Raw genomic sequence first — 5,519 nt, forward strand, 5'->3', positions numbered from 1 at the left:
ATAACCCGCATGTTTAGCCTCAAACTGGCATCTTTATATACCCTTTTTACTCCCACAACTCCTACGTAATCACTTAACCTTCATGAGTTTGAACTCATCAACAAGACACGAAAATTCAATTTGTTCCACAATTACACCACGTAAGAGATTCTTCAACACATTCATAACTCGAGACTCCGTGTCAAATCGAGACAGAAATCAAATACCCAATAGTCCCTTTTTATATCCTTTAACCATCTGAATACATCCTGTGGTCATAATTAAATCATCATATGGTCATCCAACAATTCATCGAGCTACAAATTCCACTCATAGGGAAACTACCACCGGACATATGAGTCCAATTGTACAAATTCATACAACTGAAACTACCGAGCCTAAGCTGCAATCTAATCCTGGCCTCAAGTCCTCCAGACTAGCCCATCACCAAAATACAGAATACACATTTCGAACCACGTTCATGAAATAACAAGTCGTGATGCACAACCGATATCGAGCGCTCATGTGCGCATACAAATGCGTGGAAGGAATTCAAAGAGTTATGTTTCAAGATGAATATATTTTGCACGATAGAATACAAGAAAGTGAAATTTCCTAAGGTTTCGGTAGCCTCTCGAAGATAAGTACAGACGTCTCTGTACCGATCCGCAAGACTCTACTAAACCTGCTCATGACTCGTGAGACCTATGTTACCTAGGCTCTGATACCAACTTGTCACGACCCAAAATCTCACCTGTCGTGATGACGCCTATCTCAATACTTGGGCAAGCCGAATATCTCAATAAACCACAATATCTTTTAAATTTGAAAACAAAATAATTAAATTCAGCGGAAGAAATCTCAAGTTTCAAATCTAGCACTCCCAAAACCCGGTGTCACTAAGTACATGAGCATCTAATATGAATACAATATCTGATTTGATAAACCACCGTCTGAAAGTATAGAACAGTACAATAACTGAAGGAAAGAGAGACAAGGTCAGTAGATGCCAAACAACTACCTTGATAGTCTCCAAATAATAGTACTCTGAAATCTAACAATCACTGTGTCCAAAAGCACCTGGATCTGCACACGAGGTGCAAAGTGTAGTATGAGTACAACTAACTCAATAAATAACAAGACTAACCTCTGGGCTGAAAGAAATGATGAGCTCTGCAGGTACAGTCCAGTAATAATAATGGTACAGAAATGTAGGCATGCTTTCAAGTTCAACAGTTAAACTCAATACAAGTGAAATATATTAATATTGCATGATATGAGGCGTATGATATCTCAGTAAAAAGACCTCATGTAAATACTGGTCACAAATTATCCGGTCACTTGGTACTGTTTATGGCCAATCTAGCCCAGGGTTGTTCCAACCCGTATATAAATACACATCAACTGACAGTCAGTCACTCAGTACTATATAAGGCCAATCCAGCCCTGAGATAATATATCCCCAAATATAAATGATACGAAGAAGATCCATGTCCAAATAAAACTTATTATAATACAAATAAGTAAGGCAAGTCCATGCCCTAGGAAAAATCCATCCCAAATATATGTATATAAGCAGTAAGTAAGGCAAGTCAATGCCCTGGGAAGTCCATCCCGAATATCGATGATCATTTACACTCACTGGGGGTGTGTACAGACTCAGGAGGGGCTCCTTCAGCCCAAGCGTAATAAAAAGCCAATATGGCCTACTGAAGGCGCGCAGTCCCGATTCGTATAATAACAAAGCCTATAAGGCCTGCTGCAGGCGGGCAGCCCCGGTCCATTTAATAATAACATATATAAAGCCAAATGGCCTGTTGCGTTGTGCAGCTCAATCCCATAAATATTCTCACAATGAAAAATTATTACCGAGTGTGAAATATATATTTTTGAACAATTAATTCAACAACAACATGGGTCCCAAAATATTGGCGCGTAGCCTAAACATGATCTTTAATAGGAGCCTCAGCTCAATTTCTCTAACACGTGGAGAATGTTCAGATAACTACATGATTCATTAATCTTACAACTGCACAGGATTTATTCAAGAAACAATTTATATGGTGTACGTCCACATGCTCGTCACCTATCGTGTATGTCACCTCCAAACAATTTATATCATACCAAATTCGGGGATTCATACCCTCAGAACCAAGTTTAGAAGTGTTACTTACCTCAAACCATGTGATTCTTTATTCTGCTATGCTCTTTCCACGAGAATTGGTCTCCGAAAGCCTCGTATCTAGCCACAATTAATTCGATCCAGTCAATACCAATTATTGTAATTAATTCCATAAGGAGATACTTATTTTCCAATAAAATCCGAAATTAACTTAAAAATAGCTCGTGGGACCCACGTCTTGGAACCAGACAAAAGTTATAAAATATGAACGCCCATCCAACCACGAGTCCAACCATACAAATTTCACCAAATGCTGACATCAACTCGACCCTCAAATCTTCAATTAAAGTCTTTGAAGATTTCTACCATTTTCAACCCAATCTATACCCATTTGAACTCAATAATTTTTTCATAAACCTTATTGATATGTATAAATGATACTATTACACCCAAAAATCATACTCTTAATCACTCATCTTTACCCAAACTCAAAATTGAATACTAGGGGTTAGAACCTTACCTCTTGGGTGAAGATCTTGTGATATTTCCTTATTGGATTTCAAAGCTTGAACAAGATCTTGATGAACAAAGCACTTGAGCTTCTTCCTCTCTCTAGAAAACTCTCTTTTCTCTCTAAAAAAATGTTAGATTTTTGCTCCAAAATGAGTCACAAAGCCTATTTATCAAAATGGGTTCGGGTTATGAAAATAGAAAAATTAACCCTCCGAAAGCAGGTCTGCGGTCGCATAATGGACCGTAGAATGGGTATGCGGGTTGCAAAAGGCAACGCAAAATCGATGCCCAGAAATGGGCTTCACTGGACAGGTTTGCGACCATTTTGCGGTCGCATAACTACTTTTGCGATCGCATAATGGTTCTGCGATCGCAAAATTGGTCGCAGAATTGTATTTTTTCAGCTTTTGGTAATTTGGTCATAACTTCTTGTAGGAATGTCCAAATGTCGAACTGTTTGAAGCGTTAGAAACTAGACTATAAGATATTTTATTTAATAGGCAATACACTATATAACACTTCGTATCACGAGAGTTATGCTCATTTGAAGTTGGGTCTTGTGCGAACTCACTTGAACTTTAGTCTATTATGAAGTTTCCAACTTCTACATTCGATGCCGAAACCTATTGAATCAAGTTCGATTGACCTCAAATTTTGTACACAAGTCATAAATGACATAAAAAACCCATTCCAATTTCCGGAATCAGATTCTGATCCCGATATCAAAAAGTGTCAAACCCCTGGTCAAACTTTTCAAAAATTCAACTTTCGCCATTTCAAGCCAAATTCTACTACGAACCTCCAAATAATTTTCGGACACGTTCCTAAGTCCATAATCACCATACAGAGCTATTGGAATCATCAAAACTCTATTACGGGGTCGTTTAAACATAAGTCAACATCCGATTAACTATTTCAACTTAAGCTTTCTACATGAAATTCATTCTTCCAAGCTAACTCTGAAATACCTTAAAACCAAGATATCTGCCGTTTATTTCAATTTTAAGGCTAAGTCTTATATTTATGTCTAATTTATCTGTTATTTTTGGATTTAATTAATTCACTTATCTATAAACCACGTATAAATTTAACTGTACCGTTTATGGATAAACAATATTTGCGAACCACTATTTCAACTTAAGCTTTCTACATGAAATTCATTCTTCCAAGCTAACTCTGAAATACCTTAAAACCAAGATATCAGCCGTTTATTTCAATTTTAAGGCTAAGTCTTATATTTCTGTCTAATTTATCTGTTATTTTTGGATTTAATTAATTCACTTATCTATAAACCACGTATAAATTTAACTGTACCGTTTTATGGATAAACAATATTTGCGAACCCAGTGTTCGCATTTGCAATAGGCACTTGGGGGGAGCTGGCTCGTATTTGCGATCTTCATGGTTGTATTTGCGGAGGTCCAATGTTCGCAATTGCGAACTTTTCATCGCATTTGTGATGACAGCGGGAATGGAAGGGCTTTGCTTTTGTGATGGATTCTTCGCATTTGCGGGGTTCGCAATTGCATACCCCAGGTCGCATTGCGACACCTGAGACTAGACAAAAAGCCGAGGGACGGGATTTTTGAACTCATTATCTTATTTTTGAACCTAAACTCAATAGGAGGCGATTTGGAGAGGGGATTTTTACCTATAAACCTTGAGTAAGTGATTCTAATCTATTTCTAATCATATTCCATAAATATATCTTAGATTTTAATATCAAAATCATGTGAATCAAAGTGAAACTTTGTCATATTTTTGAAAAATAAGAAATTACGTTTTGAGAGTCGATTTGGACTCGGATTTTGAAACTAATTATATATATGAACTCGTGGGGTCATGGGTATACGGAATCTACCATTGGACCCGAGTTTTGATCGGGCGAGCCCTGGGTTGACTTTTGTTGACTTTTATGGTAAAAGTGTAAAGATATTGCAATTGAATTCCCTATTATTGTTTGATAATATTGAGTCGATTTTGATTAGATTTGAGCCGTGTGGAGGTGGATTTTAAGGGAAAAGCTATTTTCGAGTGTTGAATTGCCCTAGTTGAGGTAAGTGTCTCGCCTAACATCATGTGGGGGAACTACCCCTTAGGATTGGTATTGTTCTATATAATTGTGCTTAGTGAAATCCGTGTACGCAATGTGACGAGTGGGTACACAGGTTGTACGTGGTATTTGAACGGTTTAGCTACTTAGACTATTTTTATGCTTTAATTGAAATGCCATATCATGTTCTAAATTCTCTTAGTCAATCTATCCTTATTTTTGTTAGTCTATCCTTACATGCCTTAATTGACTTGTTTAGCACTTGTTCTACATCCTACTTGATAAATTGCTCTCATGCTTAGTTGAACTTGTTGACTCTTTTATTGTTACATGCTACCTCTTCATTTTTAATTATCATTTTTTGAAGTTATTGATCGTATTATCTCTTTCCTTATTGGTTATAATTACTTGAAGTAATTATTCATGTTATCCCTTTTCCTTGTTGATTTCCATTATTTGAAACTCATTGTTAAATGTTATCTCTTTTATTGTGATTTAGTCTTATCTAATATCGGAGTTATACATTATTTCTCTCATTGTTGAGTTATTTGGTGTTGAAGTTGTGAAAGTCATTAACACGTTGAGACATCTATCTTATTGAGCATTCTACATTCATTGTTGTTGTTGATATTCTTGTATACGTTGTGGTGGAGACATGTACTATTGTTGTGGAAATATTGGTATTTTGTTGTTATTGGTAAGTTGTGATATATGGGCACTTGTGGTGCGAATTGCTATTGTGATATGATATTGACACGTATGCAGCGGTATAAGGTTTGGAGTTAATGTGCATACGGCAGTATAAGGCGGGACTTATATACGTGTTGCTTGTAGGAGAACTACAAGAAGCCA

Source organism: Nicotiana tabacum, chromosome 14 (genome assembly GCF_000715075.1).
Source record: "Nicotiana tabacum cultivar K326 chromosome 14, ASM71507v2, whole genome shotgun sequence".
Taxonomy (NCBI): domain Eukaryota; kingdom Viridiplantae; phylum Streptophyta; class Magnoliopsida; order Solanales; family Solanaceae; genus Nicotiana; species Nicotiana tabacum.